The following is a 25,632-nucleotide window of genomic DNA, read 5'->3' as shown; positions in this document are numbered from 1 at the left end:
TGATGATCATGTCTGTATGTATGTGCTTGTTTTCTTGTCTCCCCATGCTTATCTGCAAGCTCCACAAGGGCAGGAACTTTGTCTTTCTTGGCCTTTCCTGTTTTCTCAGCACTTAGAACAGGGTTTGCTCAGCACTTAGAACAGGGCACACAGTAGACTTTGAAAAAATGATTTTGAAGCCTCCTTCCTGAGTGTATGGCTTCGCTGTAACTGCCATTTGCCATGTTCTTCTCCTTTTGTGGGGAGTAAGAGGGAGAGGACATGGTCTGAGTCTCGCTCTGTCACCCAGGCTGGAGTGCAGTGGCATGATCTCGGCTCATTGCAACCTCCACCTCCCAGGTTCAAGCAATTCTCCTGCCTCAGGATCCTGAGTAGCTGGGAACATAGGCACGTGCCACGGTGCCTGGCTAATTTTTGTATTTATTAGAGATGGGGTTTCACCATGTTTGCTGGGCTAGTCTCAAACTCCTGACCTCAAGTGATCCACCTGCCTCAGCCTCCCAAAGTGCTGGGATTACAGGTGTGAGCCACCGCACCTGGCCCGAGTGGTTTTTTTAAAGTTGATTTTGAATAAGTCCTCACCAAGAAAAATTAAACTTATAAGAATTGGGGTATTATTGCCCTTCTTTTTTAAGAAGTAAGTTATGTCAAATATAATTAAGACTAAAAAGTAAATATTTCCAAACAAAATTAAACAACTGAAAAGAAGCCCTGTTTTTAACTACCAAATTTTGAAGCAAAAAATGCTTTTGAATGAAGTTCTTTTCGCTTTTCCCACAACTCAAGTCTGTTCTAAATTTTTCTCAGCAGATAGTTTTTGCTATGTTGAATAAACCATTGTAAACTGCACTAAAAGAATGACCTATCTAGCATATGCTATAAGTGTTCCACGGAATTTTTTTTTTTAAGAGATGGGGTCTCACCATGTAGCCCAGGCTGGTCTCAAACTCCTAGGCTCAAGTAATCCCCCCACCTTGGCCTCTCAAAGTGCTGAGATTATAGGCGTTAGCCACTATGCCCAGCCTGAAGTCAATTTTAGAGTTTGAGAAATTTTTTTTATTTTTTTTTGAGACGGAGTCTTGCTCTGTTGCCCCGGCTGGAGTGCAGTGGCGTGATCTCGGCTCACCGCAAGCTCCACCTCCTGGGTTCACGCCATTCTCTTGCCTCAGCCTCCTGAGTAGCTCGGACTACAGGCGCCCACCACCATGCCCGACTAATTTTTTGTATTTTTAGTAGAGATGGGGTTTCAACATGTTAGCCAGGATGGTCTCAATCTCCTGACCTCCTGATCTGCCTGCTTCAGCTTCCCAAAGTGCTGAGATTACAGGCGTGAGCCACCGCGCCCGGCCTAGAGTTTGAGAAATTTTAACCAGACAAACCAATCTACCACTTTTTTTTTTTTTTTAAATATGATAGAGTCTCGCTGTGTTGCCCAGGCTGGAGTGCAGAGGCGCGATCTCGGCTCACTGCAAGCTCCGCCTCCCAGGTTCACGCCATTCTCCTGCTTCAGCCTCCCGAGTAGCTGGGACTACAGGCACCCGCCACGACGCTTGGCTAATTTTTTGTATTTTTAGTAGAGACAGGATTTCACCGTGTTAGCCAGGAAGGTCTCGATCTCCTGACCTCGTGATCCAGCTGCCTCAGTCTCCCAAAGTGCTGGGATGACAGGCGTGAGCCACCGCGCCCAGCCAACAGCAATCTACCACTTTTAAGATGTGGTTTTCCCTTTTTGTTTTCATTATTTTTTTCATAGAAAAAATGTTTTTTATTCCAGTTAAATTTATGAAATCAAGAAATAATACTTATTTTGCTTAGCCGCAGGTTAACGTTATTTTAAGTATTGTACTTTAAGATAAATGGTTTACTAAGCTGAGTAACATCTCTCCTGCTTACATCATTTCCACCAGTCTCCCGGAATGAAGTTAACTTCCTTCTGGACAAAGCCAGTATTTCTATTTGTGTCCTTAATCCAATTCATTATTGTCTCACTCAAGGACTTGCTAAAGTACCTCCCTTCTCTCCTGTACCTTGAACTCTCTGTTTCTACTCACTCCTTCCTCTTAGCTCTATAAATATAGTCAAATTTGTCCTGTCAACAAAAAACTCCCCTTTGACTTTTATTTTCCTTCTGGCGCAAACACTGAATTGTCCAGTTTTAAAAGTTGACAAATATCAACATCACAAAATTCTACTTCATGTGTTTTCCATTAAAGAAAAATTTTCACGGTGAAACCCCGTCTCTACTAAAAATACAAAAAAATTAGCCAGGCGTGGTGGCGGGCGCCTGTAGTCCCAGATACTTGGAGAGGCTGAGGCAGGAGAATGTTGTGAACCCGGGAGGCGGAGCTTGCAGTGAGCCGAGATTGCGCCACTGCACTCCAGCCTGGGCGACAGAGCGAAACTCCATCTCAAAATAAAAAAAACAAAAAAAAAAAAGAAAAATTTTTGTGTGTGTACACAAACACCACATATACCAAAGGAGAGTTTAAAATTATACATGATGCAATAGGGTTTTGGTTATCTATTGCCAAGCAACAAATTATTATGCAACTTGCAATTTAAAACAGTCATTTGTTGTCTCAGAATTCTGGGTGGACTGAGCTTAGCTTGGCAGACCATCTGCTAAACTTGATGTTGCCTGTGACTGCAAACTTCGGAGTCCCACTGAGCTAGAACTTCCATGATGGCTCACTATGAGGCTGGCAGTGGTGCTCGCTATTGGTTGACTGCCTTGGATCTCCTTTACATGGCTTTCCCTTCTGAATTGTAATTCTAAAAGCATGGCATCTGGATTCCAAGATAGAACATTCTCAATATGCAGAAGTGAAAAGCTTTGTGTCTTCTAAGGTCCAGATTTGGAAGTTATTCAACATCACTTCCACCATTTTCAGTTGGTCAAAACAAATTACAAGACCAGCCCAGATTTAAGGAGAGGGGAGACAGACACCACCACACAATAGAGGGTGTGATGAAGAGTTTATAGACTTTTTTTTTTTTTTTTTTTTTTTGAGACAGAGTCTCACTCTGTCACCCAGGCTGGAGTGCAGTGGCGCAATCTCAGCTCACTGCAACCTCTGCCTCCCGGATTCAAGCAATTCTCCTGCCTCAGCCTCCCAAGTAGCTGGGACTACAGGCATGCGCCACCATGCCCAGCTAATTTTTGTATTTTTAGTAGAGGCGGGGTTTCACCATGTTGGCCAGGCTGGTCTTGAACTCCTGACTTGTGATCCACCCATCTCAGCCTACCAAAGTGCTGGGATTACAGACATGAGCCACGGCGCCCAGCCTATAGCCATCTTTAATGCACCACAATTCTTTCCAGAGGAGAATTCCATTTTGATTAGTCATTGATAAGAACAAAATTCTCTTTTTACATTTTTTATGTCTAATGATTGAGAGGACTTTTCACAGATTCACTCTGACCCCAAACATTTCTAACATTGTTTTTGCTCCACTCTGCTGAAATTTCTCGTGCTGAGTGCCATTGAATAAGTTCATATTGCAATGCATATGCCCTCCACTTCAGCAGAGTATAGAATGGGATATTCCTGGAAGCTGTTCCTCTCCTGGATAAGTCAGCAATAACTTAACCGAAGCAGCTGCAAATAACAAATATATCTTTCTAAACTCAAGCTAAATGTATCCTCAGCGCAATTTTTCCTTAGGAGATCCCCAAAATGCCTGTAGCCATTCCAAGCCATCTAACATGTGGGGAATCACAGTGGAGGAGAAGTTGTGGTGGGAAGAGTCAGTGATACTAACTGCAGTTAAAAAGTATTTTTACCTATGTGTATTTTTAAAAAGCAACATTTTATGTACCTATAAAAGGGGCCTATTCAGATAAAGGGCCCAAAACTCAAGTTTTATGGTAAATATGCTCATGCACAAGATTCAGATTCATACATTCACCCTCCTTCCAGATGTCTCTCCTGAGCCATCCTTAGGCCCACCAGGGCAGCAAACCTCAATCTAAATGCATTACCTTCTTCCCTGCAGCGCTATTGCATTATATGGTCCCTATGTCATTTGATTGTATCACCTTCTCTTCAGTTACCCAAGCTAGAATTGTAAGTTTTATTTATTTTCTCCAATCCTTCAACTTTCAATCAATCACCAAGCCCCGTCAGTTTTACTTCCTAAATATTTCCCAGCACCATTCCCTTTTTTTTCATCCCTGGACACACTGTTTTACTTGAGTCATCACTTCTTGCCCAAATAATTGCAATAACTCTAACTACTTTTCTTGTCTCCCTCAATTTCATGTTCCTCAAATGTATCCCCTCCACAGCTGCAAAAACGATGAATTAGAACTCACACCTGACAAGATGCTTCTCAGTTTCAAGTCCTTTTGCCTATTGGCAAATTTCAAGCCACTTAATGTTATATGCCTGCCTCTCCCTGGTGACCTTGCTCCTGCCCACCTCTGCAGCAGTAGTTCCTTACACGTGGTCTGGGGACCCCCTGGGGGCCCACAAAATCAAAACTATTTTCATAATACTATGTTATTTGCCATTGTCACTTTTTCTTTCACGAGTGCACAGCGGAGTCCTCCAGCAGCTACAGACATGTGACGTTGCAACAGATCCAAGGCAGAAGCGGGTGTGAGAATCCAGCTGTCTCTAGTTAAGCTAGATATTAAAGAGATTTGAAGGCCCGGGCATGGTGGCTCACGCCTGTAACCCCGGCACTTTGGGAGGCCGAGGTGGGTGGATCATCTGAAGTCAGGAGTGCAAGACCACCCTGACCAACATGGTGAAACCCCGTCTCTGCTAAAAATACAAAAATTAGCTGGGCGTGGTAGCGCGCACCTGTAGTCCCAGCTACTCGGGAGACTGAGGCAGGAGAATCACTTGAACTCAGGAGGCGGAGGTTGCAGTGAGCCGAGATTGCGCCACTGCACTCCAGCCTGGCGACAGAGCGAGACTCCGTCTCAAAAAAAAAAAAAAAAAGATACTTGTAAAAATATAATACAATGCCACATTTTTCACTAATTTGTATTTGAGAAATTCAGGATTTCTTTTGTAAAATAGAGCTTAAGATAACATGTAATTAAATACATTAATAACTACATTTCAAATTTATCAGCTTTAGTCTCCCTCCCTCCCTCCCTTCCTTCCTTCTTTTTTTGTTTGTTTTCCTCAGGGTCTTGTTCTGTTACCCAGGCTGGAGCATGCAGTGCCACAATCTTGGCAAACAGCCTCGACCTCCCGTGCTCAAGTGATCCTTCCACCTCAGCCTCCTAAGTAGCTGGGACTACAGGTGCATGCTACCATGCCCATCCAACAGTTTCTTAAAAGTAAATAAACATCGGCCGGGCGCGGTGGCTCACGCCTGTAATCCCAGCACTTTGGGAGGCCGAGGAGGGTAGATCACGAGGTCAGGAGATCGAGACCATCCTGGCTAACAGGGTGAAACCCCGTCTCTACTAAAAATACAAAAAATTAGCCGGGCGTGCTGGCGGGCGCCTGTAGTCCCAGCTACTCTGGAGGCTGAGGCAGGAGAATGGCGTGAACCTGGAAGGCGGAGCTTGCAGTGAGCAGAGATCGCGCCACTGCACTCCAGCTTGGGCCACAGAGACACACTCCGTCTCAAAAAAAAAAAAAGTAAACATCAATAAATGAAGCCCACATAAACAAAAGTTCTTCGTGGGGGAGGGGGAAGGGTCCTCAATAATGTTTAAGATTGTAAAGTCCTGAGACTGAAAAGTTTGAGAGCTGCTGCTCTATAGCATCCTCTCCTGGCCGTCCCTGCACATCGTGCTGTGGTACAGCCAGCCAACCCGGAACTTATTACCGCGGTTCTGCTCGTGTTCCGCACACGCGCCATGTTCTCTTACCTAACACCCTTCCTTTTCCTTAGAGTGCTTTTCACTGTTCTTATATTTCTTTGCCAGCCTCCTCCAGGAGCCTTTCCTAACTCCTTTCTCAGGAGGATTTAAGGGTCGTTCCTCGGGTCTCACACTGCACTCCACACAGGATATGCTAATTGTCTGCAGGTAGGTCTGACTCCCTTATAAGACTAGGACGCTTGATGTGGGGGTCACGTCAGCGTCACCTCTGTGACCCCAATGCCTGACATGGTGCCCCTTATAAGCGCTCAATAAATCTTTGATGAACAACTGACTGTATTATTCTTCTTCCTATTAACAATTAACGCATAGTTTTCAGGATATGTAAAATAATGCCTGATACTTTTGTATATATTTGCTTATTTATATTCCTGAGATAAAATATCTGGGGCTTTTTTCCCTGCATATGTTTTCTTCCTACTAATGTATCGAAAATCTTATTTGGTTAAAGAATGAAATCCCAAAGCCTATAATATAATAGACGTTTAAAAATTTAAAGCCATTGCCAGTAGAGGGCGCCTTGAAAGTCAATGGTGTTCGCCATCCCATACACTGCGGTTTGTGTTTTGTGTTTCATCTGGATTCTTTTTCTTTTCTTCTTTTCTTTTCTTTTCTTTTTTTACAAAAAAGAAAGAAAAGATTTATCAATAGCTTTCTTGTACTTTTTATAAAAGGTCAATAAACGTCATAGTTCATCACAGGATTAAGTTGAGTTGTTTTTTATAAAATAGAATTTAAAATTCTCATAACTACCTGATTAAAAAAATGACTGAGTTCTCCAAACAAACAAAACAGGACTTGCATTAATCCTTTGTTGAAATATGACTCACCCCTCTGCTTGCCAAAGTGTTTTATTTTTTTTTAACGTGCTTTTATTCAAGGTAGATATTTGCCATCCCTTTGCAGAAAGGCTGACAGAACAATGGTGTTCTGCATTTTTGAAGGACTATTTAGTGTAGCGGGAAATATATGACCTTTATCTTTTCGTTCTGTTTGCCGGCAAACCCCAGGCACCCAGCACTGCATTATAGAAAAACTGCCTTTGAAAACAACAAATAAGGCAGGGAGGGGTGGCCTTCAAAAGCTGTGGCACAGGTTCCAGCAAACAGCATCCAGCCATGATGTTTGTGGAACTGCCATATTTTTAAAAACAGAAATAAAATGATTAAGAAGGAAAACCTCACCATTCATTTCATGTAGAAGAGAGGAAATATCATGAACTAAAATTTGGGAAACTGTAATCCCAGTTCCAGCTCTGCCAGTAAATATCTCAGTAAATTTAAGTTTTTATTGGTGTTTTGTGTTCCCTATCTTAAAAGTCATTTTATCTAAACCTCTCTCTTACTCCCCACAAATACTTGAAACAGCTTATAATTAAACAAAAAATATAATGAAATTGTGACACATTCATAGTAGCTCTGTATTAGTGTGTTTTCACACTGCTATAAAGAATACCTGAGACTGGGTAATTTATGAACAAAAGAGGATTAATTGACTCACAGTTCTGCGTGGCTGGGGAGGACTCAGGAAACTGACAATCATGGCAGAAGGTGAAGGGGAAACAAGGCACGTCCTACATAGTGGCAGGAGGGAGAGAAGAGCACAAAGGGGCAAGAGTCTCACACTAATCAAACAACCAGATCTTGTGAGAGAACTCCCTTATTATCATGAGAACAGCATGGGGGAACCACCCCCGTGATCAAATCACCTCCCACCAGGTCCCTCCCTCAACACCTGGGGATTACAATTTGGATTACAATTTAAAATGAGATTTGGGTAGGGACACAGAGCCAAACCATATCAGGCTCATAGCCCAGGAAATGAACAAAAATATGCTAACTAGAAAAATCAGTTTATGTGGTTGAACTTCCAGTTTGGCCCTGAGGGCCCTGGCAGTCAAGGCAAAAAGTAGAAAATTTAGTCAGTGACTCAGTCTTTATTTTAAACAGGAAGAAGTCTTCCAATTTCTCAGAGTTGATCATCTTTCTTATGACTAAATTCTAAAAGAAAATCCCGACATGTGACCTACTGAATAATGTCCTCAATTATTTTAAAGCAATACAGCAGGAACTTTCATGTAACTATTTATTTAATGAACCTCAATGAGAACTGTGGACATGACTTTAAACATCAATGTAACCATATATTGAATCGATAAAAGTAACAGTGTTTGTCCTACTACTTGTCTCTAAGGATTATTAAAAATAAAGCTGTAGAAGGGCAATTTAAAAAGGTTTGAGTTAAACCAAAGTCAAATGTTAGATATTATCAAATATATCCCTGGATGTGTATTGATGACAAGATAATCTGCTTTCTGATTTTCTTTTATTGGGGCTAACGGAAAAAAAGAAAATGTTATAGGTGCATATGAAAATTATTAAAGATTGGCTGGGTGTGGTGGCTCACGCCTGTAATCTCAGCACTTTGGGAGGTCGAGGCGGGTGGGTCACCTGAGTTTGGGAGTTCAAGACCAGCCTTACCAACATGGAGAAACCCCGTTTCTACTAAAAATACAAAATTAACCAGGGGTGGTGGTGCATGCCTGTAATCCCAGCTATGCAGGAGGCTGAGGCAGGAGAATCACTTGAACCTGGGAGGCAGAGGTTGTGGTGAGCCGAGATCGTGCCATTGCACTCCAGCCTGGGCAACAAGAGCAAAACTCCATGTCAAAAAAATTTAAAAAAATCAAGAAAATTATTAAAGGTTATACAGAAAGTTGTTAATTCATTACCTCTGAGGACTGGCAACGGAGATCCTAAGGGAAGAAAAACTTTTATCCCCCAGTTTGCTACCCTCTGAAACATTTGAATTTTTTATTAAAAAAATATTTTTAGAGATAGTATCTGGCTGTGTTGCCCAGGCTGGAGCACAGTGACTATTCATCGGCATGATCATTGTGCACTACAGCTTCAAACCTGTGGCCTTCAGTGAACCTCCCACCTCGGCCTCCCCAGTAGCTGGCCAAGTGTGCACCCCTGCACCTGGCTTTGAATTTTTTATGGTTATTTATTATTTCTTATTTTAAAAACGGAAAGAAAGGTGGTTTACCCATAACTAATACTCTGAACAGAATCTACAAAAGGACTCAGAATATCCATTTTAGTTTTCTTTTAATCATGATTTAGTTCATCACTTGGCAAGCTATCTCTTGTAGGCGTGAGCCATAGCGCCTGGCCCCATTAATTTTTAAATGTGGAACCAGCCTTTCATACCTGGGATAAATCTCACTTGGTTGTAATATATAATTCTTTTTATATGTTGTTGAATTCAATCTGCTAATATTTATTTATTTATTTATTTTTTAAACGGAGTTTCGCTCTTTTTGCCCAGGCGGAGTGCAATGGCGTGATCTCGGCTCAACGCAACCTCCACCTTTCCATTTCGTTCTATGAGGCCATCACCATAATACCAAAACTAGACAAAGGCATTAAAGAAAACTATAGACCAATATCTCTCATGAACACACATGCAAAAATCCTTAGCAATCTGCTAATATTTTGCTATCAGTTATTGCTGATAACTTTCCTTGCTCTAAAGTCTGCTCTGTTTAAAATTAATATAGCACTCCTACTTTCCTTTGATTATTGTTAGCATGGTATATCTTTCTGCATCCATTTACTGATTCTGGTTTTGATGCTTGCTCTGCCTGTTTAAACTCTTTATTTTGCTTTTTAGTATGTCATGTATTTTTTTCTAGATAGCTAGAAAACTAAGTACTGGGTGAAAGAAACTGCTATAAACCAGACCTTAGTAGTGTGGTGGTAAGGTGTAAGCGGGGTAGAAAGCATTCTGTAGTCCTGTGATTGGGCTCTTTTAGTGAGTCTATGCCTCTAGATTGTGAACTTCATGGATACTTCTCAGTCCTCCCGACCTCACCTTTGGTGGAACAGGGTGACCAGAGCAGGCTGGAGTTGGGCATTTTCTTTCTTCCAGGTCAGTTAGGCTCTGATAAAAGCCCAGCAGGTTTGGCTTTCGTTAAATTATTTATCCGGAGGAAAGACCTTGTTAAGAAGAACAAAATGCTCTAGTGTATTTCAAAATGGTTCCTTTACCTCCCCTCTTCCTGCCAGAAGCACAAGGGGATTTTTCTCTAATATTCACTCTGCTGACCTGATAGATCTCTTGCAGGTAAGACAAACAAAAGTGTAGGTCCCCTTCCCCCAGCTGGGTCTCCCTGGAGTTTTTAATTCTCAAAGTTGTTGTATTACTGTGTTCTCATGCTGCTAATAAACACATATCCAAGACTGGGTAACTTATAAAGAAAAATAAGTTTAATTGACACAGTTTCACATGGTTGGGGAGGCCTCAGAATCACAGCAGAAGGTGAAGGAGGAGCAAAGGCAGGTCTTACATGGCAGCAGGCAAGAGAGTGTGTGCAGGGGAACTGCGCTTTTTAAAACCATCAGATCTTGTGAGACTTATTCACTATCATGAGAATGGCACAGAAAAAACCATCCTCCATGATTCAATTATCTCCCACTGGGTCCCTCCCATGATATGTGGGGCTTATGAGAGCTACAATTCAAGATGAGATTGGGTGGGGACACAGCTGAACCATATCAGTTCTTTACATTGAACTTTCAGCAATTCATCAATTACAGTTCAGATTTTTCCTACTCTGGCTTTGGTTCTGGTGGAGGTGGCTACTTGCGAGCTTCTGTTTGCTGTGTTGTGATTCTCTGTATTCACCTCTTGGTCACTCCAATTTTGGGGGCAGTGATTTTCCCTGTGACTTCACTTATCTTGTGGATCCAGGAGGAGCTGTTGAATTTTAAGTTTAGCTTTATACTTGTTGTTAGGATAGAGTGGTGTCTTCCAACCTCCTTACATGCTGGGCCAGAAACTAGAAATCCTACCAAACATTTTTTACAGTTGTTATTATTTAATTTTCACTGTAACTTGGGAGGTAATTTTTATTGACCTGACTTTACAGAGAAGTAACTGAGACCCAGAAAGGCTATGTACCAACTAACTGGTAGAGATGGAACTAAAAGTCTCCAAATTGGCATCTTTATGCTAGGCATTGCTCTATAGCTGCCATCTTTGTTTAAAAAACAAATACAACTGAAAGGGTAAAATAGCAAGCCACTGATTCCAAAATATAAATCAGCTTTAACTGCAACAGGAATAAAGCACACAAAAAAGAGACCACAAAAAAGAAACGAGGTACATAATAAAAGTTGGCCTGGAAAGGAGGAAAATAGGATACAAATAGGAGATGAAGGTCACCAACAGGCAATATTCACAGCTTCACCACTTCACTTGGGTCTGGCCCTGTTGCCTACATGGGCTCAGTGACTGCTACCCCCAAGATTCATTTCTAGGGTTGAGTCCATAGCCTGGTCAGTTATAATCAAGCTTGGATTATTTGTTCCAGCTTTGCTGAGTGGGAGTTGGATACCAGTGTAATGTGATAAACGATGTTCTATTGGTCCTTGTGGTCAGCATTTGTTCTATTCACTGGGGCCCATAATAAATGTGTGCCCCAAATAGCACACGAAGTTCTATGTAGCCAGATTAAAATGCCCTCTAAGTAGTCTCAATGCCATGTTTTTTTCAGTCTCCAAATTGGCATGACCTAATAGGGAAAGAGTGCTATAAACAAGAGGGAACACTTTATTGTCCATCAAGAGAGAGACATGTCCTATTTTCTCCTTGGCTTAGCTTGCCAAGTTTGGTACAACAGAAACCCAGTGAAGATTCAGGATGTCTCAAAATCAAAGCACATAATAAAGGAGCATGGTGCATATAAAGTACTAATGTCAAAGTTTGGTTTAATTTTCAAGACTTTATTATTTAAAGTTATAGATACACTTCGGGGCTTTTGAAAGAACACTGAACATACTTTAAAAATATTTCATTTAAGCTACTTTGACTCATCTTCCATTTACAAACTAAAATACAAACAGCAAGATAATTATTTTTTGGAACAATGCTATCTAAATCCTGAGGGAAACAGTAACAATAACAGATTTAAAAGATTGGATGCTTATAGATACATATAAAATACACAAATATTTTCTCTAACGATCAGCAATATTTTGTGCTTTTTGAATCCAGAAATTGAAAGGTTAATCAGTTTATCCAAGATCACATATGTTTTAGTCTCAGTTCTTCAGAGAAAACAGATCCAATAGGGGTGTGTGTGTGTGTGTGTGTGTGTGTGTGTGATATTTATCTTAGTATAATAAAAATATTTATTTTGAGGAATTGGTTCATATAATTATGGAGACTGAGAAGTCCCAAGATCTGCATTTGGCAAGCTGGAGGCCCAGGAAAGCCAATGGTAACACTTCTAGTCTGAGTCTGAAGGCCTGAGAGTCAGAAGAGTTGATGGTGTAAGGCGTACTCTGAGTCTGAAGGCAAGAGAATACTGATGTCCCAGCAGTCAAGCAGGGAGTGTGAATTCTCTTTTACTCAGTCTTTTGTTCTCTCCAGGACTTCAACAGATTGGATGGGGCCCACTTTCACTGGGAGGGCAATCTGCTTTACTTAGTCTACGGATTCAAATGTTAATCTCATCTAAAAACATTCTCACAGACATACCCAGAATAATGTTTAAACAAATGTCTGGGCACCCCATGGCTCCATCAGGTTGACACATAAAATTAACCACCACAGCATAGCTGGAAAGCGGCTGAGATGGGGGATTTAAATACAGATCAATTTAACTCTAAGGTCCATAGTTTTTCATCACATCACTCTACCCCAAAGGAGGTGAGTTTTCTGATCCCAAGCTCCAACTTTAAGAGCTACATTGATTGTTTTGGGATGTGGGGGAGATCCTGTTAAAAGCTCTTTTCATCAAATATTCTGAGATCACCCAGCTGTTAATTTAGTTTCATCTGGCTCGTCTCCAAGCCTCTGACACATTCATTGCTGGTAATGTTCTGGAAATTCCCATTGCACTTCCTTTTTGGCAAAGTTGACTTTCATTTACATTGGGGTTACTAAGAATTTCAGACAATAAAAAGTATCTTATCATCCAAAAAAGCTAAGGCCTTCTAATTTTTTTTTCTTTTTTTTTGAGATGGAGATTTTTTTCTTTTTTTTGAGATGGAGTTTCACTCTTGTTGCCCAGGCTGGAGTGCAGTAGCGTGATCTTGGCTCACTGCAACCTCCGCCTCCTGGGTTCAAACGATTATCTGCCTCAGCCTCCCAAGTTGCTGGGATTACAGGCATGTGCCACCACGCTCGGCTAATTTTGTATTTTTAGTAGAGGTGGGGTTTCACCATGTTGGCCAGGCTGGTCTCCAACTCCCAACCTCAGGTGATCCACCCACTTTGGCCTCCCAAAGTACTGGGATTACAGATGTGAGCCACCATGCCCAGCCAGGCCTTCTAATTTTTTAAATTAAAATATTGTAAACATAAAATATATTTTTCAAATTTATTTATTTGTATTTTATATATTTAGTGTATACAACATAATGTTTTGTTACACGTGTGCATAGTGAAATAATTGCTGTAAGTAAGCAAATTAACATATCCTTCAATTTTCATAGTTACTTTTTTGTCACAGGAGCATCTGATATCAACTCTCATAGCAAATTTTCAATATACAATATAGTTAATCATACGATACTATTAGCTATAATCCTTATACTATATACTAGATCTCTAGACTTATTAATATTACATAAGTTTGTATCTTTTGACCTACATCTCACCATTTTCTCCCCTTCCCAAATTATTTTTCAAAAACACAGGTTCTTTGGTTCAAAAATCCAAATTTATTTTTATACCTTTAGTTTGCATATTCGAGAAGTTCAAGACTTCATAATAGATAAGATATACTGCATAAACCACTTAGATCTATCTAAAACCACATAAAACTCATGTCTTAAGAAATGATGAAGAGCATTAAAACTTGAAATGCATATTTCTCCCAATTTCTAGAATCACATTTTGCATTAGATAATATTATATCATCCACTATGCCATATGTAAGACAGCATTCTCAACCAGTCTGTCTAACCATACTGAGCAGTCTGTGAAACAAATCAGCTGAATATGATGTTGCCCTGGGCAGGAACACTGTGACCCACCAGGAAAAGATTGGCTGCATATCTGTCAACAATGGGCTGCAGCCCTCGCTCTCTGATCTGTTTGGTATTCAGGAAATTCTCTCTGAGTGCCTCATCTCTGTGGTCTGTAGGAGTTAACGTGCCAGAAAAGGAAAGAAAATTCATTTTCAGTATATTAATGAGATCAGACCCAAGGACAATTGAACAAGACTCCCCCTTTTTTTTTGAGACGGAGTCTTGCTCTGTCACCCAGGCTGGAGTGAAGTGGCGAGATCTCAGCTCACTGCAACCTCCGCCTTCCAGGTTCAAGCAATTCTTCTGCCTCAGCCTCCCGAGCAGCTGGGACTACAGGCACGCGCCCCACCACACCCAGCTAATTTTTGTATTTTTAGTAGTGACAGGGTTTTACCATATTGGCCAGGCTGGTCTCAAACTCCTGATCTTGTGATCCGCCTGCCTTGGCCTCCCAAAGTGCTGGGATTACAGGCATGAGCCACTGCGCCCAGCCCAAGACTCCTATTTTTAAAACCTGAAAAAATTTTCATGAATGAAATGCAGATAGAATCTGTAAGTCAGTTGCTACATTAAAATACTCAGGCAAAGGGATGTATTTCTATACATTATGATGTGTGCCTCCAAGCTTGTTTCAGAAAAAAAAAATTTTTAAATAGGTACCTATTTGCCTGCTACATCATTAACTCATTCATTCATTCAATACATGTCCATTAGGCATCTCCGATTTTAAGTCATTTTTATGCTGGGTAGTTTAAGGGGTTTTAAGATAAATAGCAGAAGTGCTGAGAGAAGACAAACACCCAAATAACTGAAATGCAAAACAGAGCATTGTAAGTGCTGAGTAAGAGGAAAAACAAAGAGTTATCAGGATTTAAAACAGGGTAAAATTAAACAGAGCACCAAATGAAGTAAATTAGGAAATATTTTATGAAGGATGAAGAAGGTGATTTTAGCCTTGAAGGATGGTAGGCACTTCTGGCAAAGCACCAAGATAAGCATAAGTCTGTTGGTGGGAAAGTCCACTGTACAGCACAGCTTGGTTGATGGGAAGAGTGTGGGAGATTGGGATGGAATGATGGACCCAGCACAGATCAGAGGAGAAACCAGAGAGGCCATATTGGAATTAAAAGTTAAACTCAACTGGAAAGCAATTGCTTGTGCACACTGCGGCCAGTGTGGTCTGCAAGTCAGAAGCCCTCTGCTCTACTCTGGCCTCCTCTGTGTCTTCTGGGGCTTCTTTCACCTCTCTGGGCCTCAGTGTCCAAACATGTAAAATGAAAATACCACTCTGCCGACTTCACGAATTTGTTGTAATGATTAGATAATGTAGATTATTACTGATTTTCAATGTTGGGTGGTAGAGGAGTTGGTTAGAGCTATGCTATTTAACTTGTCAGAGCTCAGAACATAAATAATTTTTAATGTAAAATAGCCTTCAAAATTATCTTTAAATAATATTGGTAGACCCACAGAGACATAAATCAAAAACAAGTTAATCATCTATCATGGCAATGATGATAAATTGCTTTTTTACGACCTTTTTAATATAGATGCTATTAAGATTCCAATTCAAAGGAAACTAAAAATTAGAGAGGGGAAGTAGTTTTCTACAGTTATGGGCTGGAAAGTAGCAGAGCTAAGTCTATAAACTCAAGCAGCCAGACTTAAGCTGAGATGCTTAACACAGGCTAAACTGCTCTAAAATAAAGAATGCTACGATCTTGCATATGGTTTTAATAAAAGAAAAAATACATACTTTCGGTGACTATTATCCAAAGATTATTAATCCAAACAGATAATTTTTAATTCTCTTTTATTTGAAAAAGTACACAAAAGAAAAATATTTAATACTAACATTATGAATCAGTGAATTGAAATTAAAATGGGATACTATTTTTAGTTAACATTTTAGCAGATGCCTTAAAACACCGTTCACGTATTTTTTTTTCAGTTTATAAATTAAGACAGGTTCATCATAGAAAACTGAAAAAATATTGAACAGCATAAAGGCAATAAAACAACCCACAGTCTTATCATTAACATTTTATTAAATGTCTTTCCAATCTTTGTAAATATGCTACACTGTTAAGAATTACAAATGTCGGGGGGGAGGGGAATCCTCAGCCTCGATGGTGGTCATGGACATGTCGAGCCGGGTAGAAGTGGAGGGGCCATTGGAGGAGTCGTGAGGGGGTGACAGGCTAAGATTCGGAGAGAGAGACGCTAGTGGCTGGACTCAACCTGGCAAGAATCTTCTGCTGACTCTCAACTTTTCCTGGAAAAAATGGATCATTCCCATCATACGGGGATGAGCTATATGGACTCCAACAGTACCATGCAACTTCCTCACCATCACGCAACCACTTCAGCCTCACATTCCCGTGGTGGAGGAGACAGCAACATGATGATGATGATGATGCCTGTGACCTTCTACTTTGGCTTTAAGAATGTGGAACTACTGTTTTCCGATTTGGTGATCAATACAGCTGGAGAAATGGCTGGAGCTTTTGTGGCAGTGTTTATACTAGCAGTGTTCTATGAAGGACTTAAGATAGCCTGAGAGAGCCTGCTGTGTAAGTCACAAGTCAGCATTTGCTACAATTCCATGCCTGTCCCAGGACCAAATGGAACCATCCTTATGTAGACACACAAAACTGTTGGGCAGCAGATGCTGAGCTTTCCTCACCTCCTGCAAACAGTGCTGCACATCATCCAGGTGGTCATAAGCTACTTCCTCACGCTCATCTTCATGACCTACAATGGGTATCTCTGCATTGCAGTAACAGCAGGGGCTGGTACAGGATACTTCCTCTTCAGCTGAAAGAAGGCAGTGGTAGTGGACATCACAGAGTATTGCCATTGACGTCAAATTCTATGGCATGGCCTTATTGATTGCAGTGGGAAGCTGTTCAAGACTTGAAGACGTGCTTCCTGCTCCAATCATCCCTTCTTGCCCCTCTTTATGCACGTACACACACACACACACACCTGCTCAACAGAGGTTTAGTTTACAGTCTCTGAGCTAAAGTAGTAACCTCCCAAATTGTTTTTTCTAATAAGCTGAGATTCCCATTTCTCTTAAGGAAGCCACCCATGAGATGTCTTTTCCTTCTCCATCATCTTAGAGCCAAGTTATATGTTCATATCTAATCCATGTAGCTTTTTGTTCATTGACTTGATTATCTGCTTCCTTTTTGGATGTTTAACAGACAGTAAGTAAATTTTTTTTGCCCTAGGTCAGTGATGGAAAGGGGTTAACTTCAGCCAGGATTGATGGCAGCTGAGGGAAATTCTTGCCCAACTAAACCCAGAACTCAAACTTAACATTAGAACCATTAGAACATTAACATTAGAACATTAGAAAACAAGGTCCAAGGCTGGGCGCAGTGGCCCACAGCTGTAATCCCAGCACTCTGGAGGGCCAAGGCAGGCTGGATCACCTGAGGGCAGGAGTTCGAGACCAGCCTGGCCAACATGGTGAAACCCCATCTCTACTAAAAATACAAAAATTAGTTGGGCGTGGTGGCGCATGCCTGTAATACCAGCTACTCTGGAGGCCGAGGAAGGAGAATCGCTTGAACCTGGGAGGTGGAGGTTGCAGTGAGCCAAGATGGTGCCATTGCACTCTAGCCTGGGCAACAAGAGCGAAACTCCATCTCAAAAAAAAAAAAAAGTCTGCATTTGATATAATGTCTTAATTACTGGGGCCTACAAATAACGTTGACTGTTTTAGATTGTAAGCTCCTGGAGAGCAGTATTGCTGTAGTAGGAATGTTTTAACAGTGTCATATGGAAAAGAACAAAATAAATATTTTGATTTTGTGATAAAAAAGAATTAAAAATGTTTACATTTGAAGTTATAAGTTTCTCAGCAACAGAATTTTCACTCATTGCAATTTTTTCCCATTTTACTATATATAAGAAGATACGATTTGTGGGAAGAACATGTGTTCTCATTGTTCAACGCCCACTTATGAGTGAGAACATGTAATATTTGGTTTTCTGTTCTTGTGTTAGTTTGTTAAACATAATGGCCTCCAGCTGCATCCATGTCCTCAGGCGTTAGCCACCGCACCTGGCCAATCTTGTTCTTTTTTATGGGTGCATAGTATTCCATGGTATATATGTACTACTTTTTCTTTATCCAGTCTATCACTGATGGGCATTTGGGTTGATTCTATCTCTTTGGTATTGTGAATAGTGCTGCAATGAACATACACGTGCATGTGTTTTTATAATAGAATGATTTCTATTTCTTTGGGGATATACCCAGTAATGGGGTTGCTGAGTTGAATGGTATTTCTGTTTTTAGGTGTTTGAAGAATTGCCACACTGTCTTCCATAATGGCTGAACTAATTCACACTCCCACCAACAGTGTAAAGCATTTCTTTTTCTCCACAACCTTGCCAGCATCTGCTATCTTTTGACGGTTTAGTAATAGCCATTCTGACTAGTGTTAGATGGTATCTGACTATATAAATTTATATAATATATAAATATATAATACAAATCATATCTCTTCCCAGTCTTTCACTCTTAGTGGTGTATTTTAATTAAACTACTGGCTTTTTACATAACAAAAAATTAACTGTTCTCTTTACTGGTAGAAATAATGAATTCAATGAATCATCACTTTTAATTTTGTTTGGCATCAAACTACTAAAATATAACATTATTTTACATATGTTTGCAGAATATTAATAAAGAGAATAGCACAGAATGGAGTTTAAGAGACATTGATTTAGAACATCATGCAAATGAATTGATCTTATTGGGCAAAGTTAGCACCCCTTAACCCAGGCTGGGAACTGACAAGCAAATGCAGGTCCTTTATATGAGAGTGAATGTGGTTCAGCCTAAATCCACTACAACTGAACCAAAAATGCAAAAAGGAATTCTTGGATAGAAAAAAAGGCATTATCAGAGACTCCTTCTTTTTTGGGGGGCGGGGGGGATGGAGTCTCGCTCTGTCGCCCAGGCTGGAGTGCAGTGGCGCGATCTCCGCTCACTGCAAGCTCTGCCTCCCAGGTTCACGCCATTCTCCTGCCTCAGCCTCCCAAATAGCTGGGACTACAGGCCCCCACCACCATGCCCTGCTAATTTTTTGTATTTTTAGTAGAGACGGGGTTTCACCGTGTCAGCCAGAATGGTCTCGATCTCCTGATCTCGTGATCCGCCCGCCTCGGCCTCCCAAAGTGCTAGAATTACAGGCATGAGCCACCGCACCTGGCCCAAAGACTCCTTCTTATCTGAGTTTTCATTACTTAAATTCCTCTAGAACATGATTATACAGGAATATTTGCCATTACATGAAAGTATTCACTCATGAACCGAATACCCATAAAATTGCTCCCCTTTCAAACAATCTTCTTTGCTTAGCTTGAATGACTATCCCTGATCACAAGTCAAAACTTTTTCAGCCTAACTCTTACTGCTTGTGGAATGCTGTAAACATCTGACAACACAAGTCAAATAGATGGCAAAGTGGAGTTGCGATTCTTGCAAAAGATGCAGAATTTCATGAAATTGATGAAAATAATGTTGGCGAACTGCTCCAACATTGAGTATAGTCACGTGTCAACAGACTAGGTAAAAACCGCAGAAGAAAAAATAGACAAGGAATCATATAAATTAACAATAAAGAAGAGTAATGGGTAAGGATGATGATACAAGAAATGCTTCCAAAATGTACCAGCTTAAATGTCAAAGAATTTTTTTAATCCCTTTGGAAAATTGATGAAAACCCTTGATTTAAAAAAAGTTTTTGTTAAAAAAGATCCCCTTTGATGGTGTTACACAAAGGTAGTATGAGCTAAACAAAGTCGCACTGTGCCATCCTATAATTTTGTCCAAGAAAATGTGTCCTCTTCATGCCAAATCAACTCCTCAACATTCTTTGGACTAAGAATTAATGCATATTTGCAAATAACCATATACATTTTGTTAATTTTAAGATAATTATTTTTATTATTTACCTTGAAATGTGCTCTTTATTGTAAGAAGATTAATTAACTTTGGCCCTTTCCTGGTATCATTTATCCTTGGATAGCAAGTGCATCTTATAATTCTGTATTCTATGAAGAACTTTAGAGATGGAACTTATTTGTTGTATTCACACTTGTATGAGGCATTTTGTAAAGAAGTTCTTTACTTTGCAGATAGATAGCATAATAGAAGCACAGGGCAGACAAATGATCTGCAAAGGTCATACTAACGGTGTTTACATTTATGTCTGACTCCACTGCCTACTCTCTTTAGGTCAGAATGCCTCCTAGGCCCTCAAAAGCAGAGGCAGCCAGAAACCCAGCATTATTCTTTCTAATCCTCAGTCCTGTAAATGAGAAAATGATGTCTTACTTTTATAAAGTACTACTAATAATGCTTCATGTCTGCATAGGGTACATACGAGCGGCAAAGCCCCTTCACAAACATATCATTTGTTCTTCTCTTATCACCCCAGGAAGTGGTGAAGAAGCAGGCAAGTGGGAATCTGAGGCTCAGAAAGCTAAAACGGCTTGTCTGAGGACCCACAGCTCAAAAACAGCAGTGTTGTGCCTGAAACTTAACACTTTTAGACTGTGGTGCCGAGTTCTGTTCTCTGTACCTCTCTGGTTTTTGGCATGAAAATAAAGCAGGGGAAGTTAGCAAAGAAATAATGATCATTAACAAAGTTACCATTTAAATAACATCTCCATCAAATACATTGTCTTCATATTGCAACATTTCCAAGTGAATAACTTTGGTGTTTCTCTTCTGACAGTGGCGTTCACAATACATACAAGAGGGAGCTTGGAGATCACAGATTTCCTTACCTTGGAGGCTGAAGAAGATCCTGGTTTATGAACTCTCTGTTAGTAAGAAAACCAGCAAAAAGGCCTTTCAGATTCTCCATCCCATATAGTGTGCTATTCAGGAGAGCCGATAGAGGGCGGTTACTGAACACAGATCATGTGAAAATTAACAGCTTCCGAACTGATTTCTTTTCATTGGCTTTGTCAGTTTTACTTTCTATTTCTTGGGAAATATTGCTATTTCTATTTCTATTAGATTTCTATTTCTATTCGTTTCTATTTCTTGGGATTATGTCAGGGGAAGGCCAACATCATAGCAGCAACACAGCCAGGATTTATAGTCTGTTTACCATTTCTCATAGAACTCTGGATTCTCCAAGCCTACAAGATTCTCCAAGCCTACAAGATTCTATAGATTCTTCAAGCCTACAGGATTTATTCTAATGAGCCCTGAAGTTAATCAGATTCATCTTATCTCTGCCTCCTCACCTCTCTTCTCTCACCAATACACATGTCCTCTTGCTCCTGGTAATAACACAAAAACAACATGGTTAAATTTTGGACTGAACAATTACTAGGCAAGAGAAAGCACAAAATCCTTTGGTCTTGCACAGCTAATGAGGGTAAGCAGCAACTGGAAATAAAAACAAATAAACATTATGAGTTCAGCTATATCTCAAGTTAGTTTTTTTGCTTTTGCTTTTGTTTTCTTTTCCCTGCTCTATTAATGAGTTAATCAATTAAGATTTTCTTTCCTTACATGGAAATATTTTTGGCTTTGTTCTTAGATTAAGAAAGCTTTCTCGGCCGGGCGCGGTGGCTCATGCCTGTAATCCCAGCACTTTGGGAGGCCGAGACGGGCGGATCACGAGGTCAGGAGATCGAGACCATCTTGGCTAACACGGTGAAACCCCGTTTCTACTAAAAATACAAAAAATTAGCCAGGCATGTTGGCGGGCGCCTGTAGTCCCAGCTACTTGGGAGGCTGAGGCAGGAGAATGGCATGAACCCAGGAGGTGGAGCTTGCAGTGAGCTGAGATCGCGCCACTGCACTCCAACCTGGGGGACACAGCGGGACTCCGTCTCAAAAAAAAAAAAAAAAAAAAAGAAAGCTTTTCTCAGTTTCTTAGTTAATTATGAACATGCACTATCACATCATCTTGGACTCAATTCAAAAACTTATCTAAAACATGTAGTTACTGGGAAATTCCAGATTAATTTCCTGCAAGTTTTAGTTTGTTAACTATTGTGTTTAACACTTAAGGGAGCAGCTCCTAGGTGACTAAACCTGCTCAGCTGAATTCAAATGCTCTCATGCTTCCCTGAATGGACACACACACAGTCTCTTCACCTGAGGAATAAAGTGTAAGGTGAGGACCCGGTTCTTACCTAAGAGAACAAAATAGCAAAGACACCTCTATAGCTTTAAGAATACAGACATGTTGGGCCGGGTGCGGTGGCTCATGCCTGTAATCCCAGCACACTGAGAGGCTGAGGTGTGTGGATCACCTGAGGTCAGAAGTTCAAGACCAGCCTGGTCAACGTGGTGAAACCCCATCTCTACTAAATATACAAAAATTAGCCAGACGTGGTGGTGGGCGCCTGTAATCCCAGCTACTCAGGAGGCTGAGGCAGGAGAATTGCTTGAATGCGGGAGGCAGAGGTTACAGTGAGCTGAGATGGCGCCACTGCACTCCAGCCTGGGCAACAAGAGTGAAACTTCGTCTAAAAAAGAAAAAAAAAAAGGGATACAGACATGTCTTCTTGAGTTCTGGGTGAGAAAGAAAAAGAATACAGATATGAAAGCTAGTATATACTCATGTATATATGAATGTATATACATTATATATTGGTATTTATCTTGAGAGCTTATTGTTTTAATAATAATTCTTTTCCTATGGAGAACTCAAAATATATTGAGATCCTGTCTGCACTGCCTTGGCGGGGAGGGAAGGTCGGAAAGAGAGAGAATAGGAGAAACAAAAGGTCACTTCAGGTCCTAGGTCACGTGGTGAATTTGGCAGCACTTGGCCGGGAACGCCTGCCTTTGTTAGACTTTGAGACTTGTAGGAAAACACGCCAAATAAAGGCCTTAAGACAAATCTACCAGTTGAGGCTCTAGTGTTTAAGGAAATCCACTGAGATATTTAGTAGACAGAACTTGATAATTTCTTTCCTTTCATATTTTCATTTTAGATCTTCAGAACTTTTATTCAGGGGAGAAAGGCCCAGGTAGCTGCTGCTGTTCAGCTTAAGGCTAATCTGACCTTCTATAACAGGAGTTCAAGTCCCAGAAATCCCTGGTCCTCCATCAGAGGTAAGTAAGGATGGCAGCTGAACTCAAGAAAAGGAGTATGAATGATTAACTCTTCCTTCATCTCACCTCAGAAAATGGGGGCTGGGCGCAGTGGCTCACGCCTGTAATCCCAGCACTTTGGGAGGCCGAGGCAGATGGATCACCTGAGGTCAGGAGTTCAAGATCAGCTTGGCCAATGTGGTGAAATCCCATCTCTGCTAAAAATACAAAAATTAGGGCCGGGCGCGGTGGCTCAAGCCTGTAATCCCAGCACTTTGGGAGGCCGAGGCGGGAGGATCACGAGGTCAGGAGATCGAGACCATCCTGGCTAACACAGTGAAACCCCGTCTCTACTAAAAATACAAAAAATTAGCCGGGCGTGTTGGCAGGCGCCTGTAGTCCCAGCTACTCGGGAGGCTGAGGCAGGAGAATGGCGTGAACCCCGGGAGGCGGAGCTTGCAGTGAGCCGAGATTGCGCCACTGCACTCCAGCCTGGGGGACAGAGAAAGACTCCGTCTCAAAAAAAAAAAAAAAAAAAATTAGCCAGGTGTGGTAGCAAGTGCCTGTAATCCCAGCTACACCGGAGGCTGAGGCAGGAGAATTGCTTGAACATAGGAGGTGGAGGTTGCAGTGAGCTGAGATCACGCCATTGCACTCCAGCCTGGACAACAAGAGTGAAATTCCATCTCAAAAAAAGAAAAGAAAAGAAAAGAGAAAGAAAATGTAGGAGAAATATTTTACTTTAATACTTTGCCTGCCCTGTCAAGATGTAGTTCATCCTGCTTTGTGGGGAAAAAATTCACAATTAAAAGGATTTAGCTCTGTGCGACAGCTGATATTCTTAACTGCAAGGGTCTTTCTGAGGACTTATTATTTCAAAGAAAAAAGTGCATTGAGGACAATAGATATGTTTATTTTCATTTGTAAAGAAGGAAAGTAGAATAAGTTTTCATATTTGTTTTTAAGAATATGAATTCCACTCTGTTCTTTACAATGTTTTCTATCTTCTAGCAAACACATTAAAGGGGTATTTATTTTTCTTATGCTCAACTAGAAGCAGCTAGTGTGTACTGCTCTCACAGAGAGAAATAGATGGGGCGAGTAAACACTGCACTTTCAACCGAAACGTACAGATACACACGTCGGAATTAATCAAGGAAACAACTTGACACAGGAAGAGCGGAGAAAAGCAAGGCAAGACAACGGCCCACCCGGGAGAAACACGGAGCCAGGGGAGCCTCCCCATCCAGGGAAGCAGTGAGTGAATGAGCGACCCTGCGGACCAATGCTTCTCCCATGGATCGTTGCTACTCTTGGGTCAGGAGATCCCCTCATGAACCCACTCCACTAGGGCCTCCAGTGTGACACACAGAGCTCTGGGGAATCTTGGCAGAGCAGCCGCTCAGGTACACATGGAGTCCCAGGAGCCTTAGATATCCTGGCTTCCTGGCAAAAGTAACTGCTACCCCAGCAAAGTGGGAGGTTAGAACCCCATACCTACTCCTATGAAAGGGGCTGAATCCAGGGGGCTGAGCAGCGATGATCTGCAGGCCTCACTTCCATAGCACTTCAGAGGTCACAGGATAAGACCCACTGGCTTGGAACTCTAGCCAGCTACTGGTAGCAGCATTACACATCCCTGAGAGGGAGCTCTCAGAGGAAGGGGTAGGCGGCCATCTTTGCTGTTTCACAGCCTCAGTCCTTGTTGCCTTCAGGCTTTAGAGAGTGCAAGGTGATCAGTCAGTAACTGGAGTGGACGCCCAGCACAGCACGGCTGCCCTGTGGAAAAGTGGCCAGACTGCTTTTTTACACAATCTCCAAACCTGTTTCTCCTCACTGGATGAGTCCTCCTGGCCTGGGTCTCCACCCACTCCCTGCCCGGGATATTGAACCAGTAGCAGCTCCACAACTCTCTGGGACAGCGCTCCCAGTGTGTGGGGGTGAGGGGAGGGTGAGAGGGTGGGGGTTGTGATGTTTGCTGTCTTGCAGCCCTTGCCCTTTCTGTCTCCAGGCTCTGAAAAGTCCTCTGTGAGTACCAGAGGCTGGTCCGGACCCCCAGCACAGGGCACCCACCTTAGAAAAGCGGCCAGACTGTTCCCCACAAGTCCCAGTCCTCACTGCGTAGGGTTGCCCGACCTGGGACTCCAGCACGACCACCCTGTTTCCTCCTGACCACTTCAATCAGAGGCACCCCCGCATTTCTTCGAAGAGGAAATCCCAGAGTGAACCTGCAAACGCTTGTCTCTGCAGTTGCAGTGGTACTGCCCTAACAGACCTCAGGCTGGGGAAGGAACAAAGTACCAGTCACTGCACTGGTACCTTTAGCGCACCGCAGCCACCATATGGAAAGGAGTTCAGTTTCTCTTTCCTGGGAATCCCCACCTCCTACTCTTCACCAGGCAGGGCCCCTGGTTCATGATCACAAAACAGTCACATCACCCACAGCTGAGCATACCCACAGGTAGTGGCCTGGAGTTTCCCTGGGGAAAAGCTCTCAGAGGTATATGACAGTCTCTGCACCACAGTGACCACATGGAGAGACCATTGTCTCCTCTCAGTGAGCCCTTGAACCCCTGCTCCCAACAAGTGGAGCTTCCAACTCACACCAGCAGTGCAGCCACCCACCTCACTGGCTGAACATTCCCAGTAACAGT

General features: G+C 41.7%; 1 long non-coding RNA gene and 1 pseudogene across 1 annotated transcript; one reads left to right on the top strand and one right to left on the bottom strand.

Annotated features, from left to right (window-relative positions):
- Nucleotides 1–15,918: 15,918 nt before the first annotated feature.
- LOC134733086 (uncharacterized) lies at nt 15,919–25,290 on the bottom strand. The gene is made up of 6 exons (XR_010116649.1): nt 25,052–25,290; nt 24,480–24,757; nt 22,072–22,407; nt 21,172–21,207; nt 20,704–20,739; nt 15,919–16,165 (listed from the first exon to the last, which is right to left on the bottom strand). It is a non-coding gene; the product is annotated as an uncharacterized lncRNA (long non-coding RNA).
- On the top strand, nt 16,159–17,010 carry LOC134733083 (high affinity copper uptake protein 1-like; annotated as a pseudogene).
- Nucleotides 25,291–25,632: the final 342 nt, after the last annotated feature.

This window comes from Symphalangus syndactylus, chromosome 17 (assembly GCF_028878055.3).
Source record: "Symphalangus syndactylus isolate Jambi chromosome 17, NHGRI_mSymSyn1-v2.1_pri, whole genome shotgun sequence".
In the NCBI taxonomy this organism is placed as follows: domain Eukaryota; kingdom Metazoa; phylum Chordata; class Mammalia; order Primates; family Hylobatidae; genus Symphalangus; species Symphalangus syndactylus.
The sequence above is the reverse complement of the archived record's forward strand: the minus strand, read 5'-3'. Positions and strand labels throughout refer to the sequence as shown.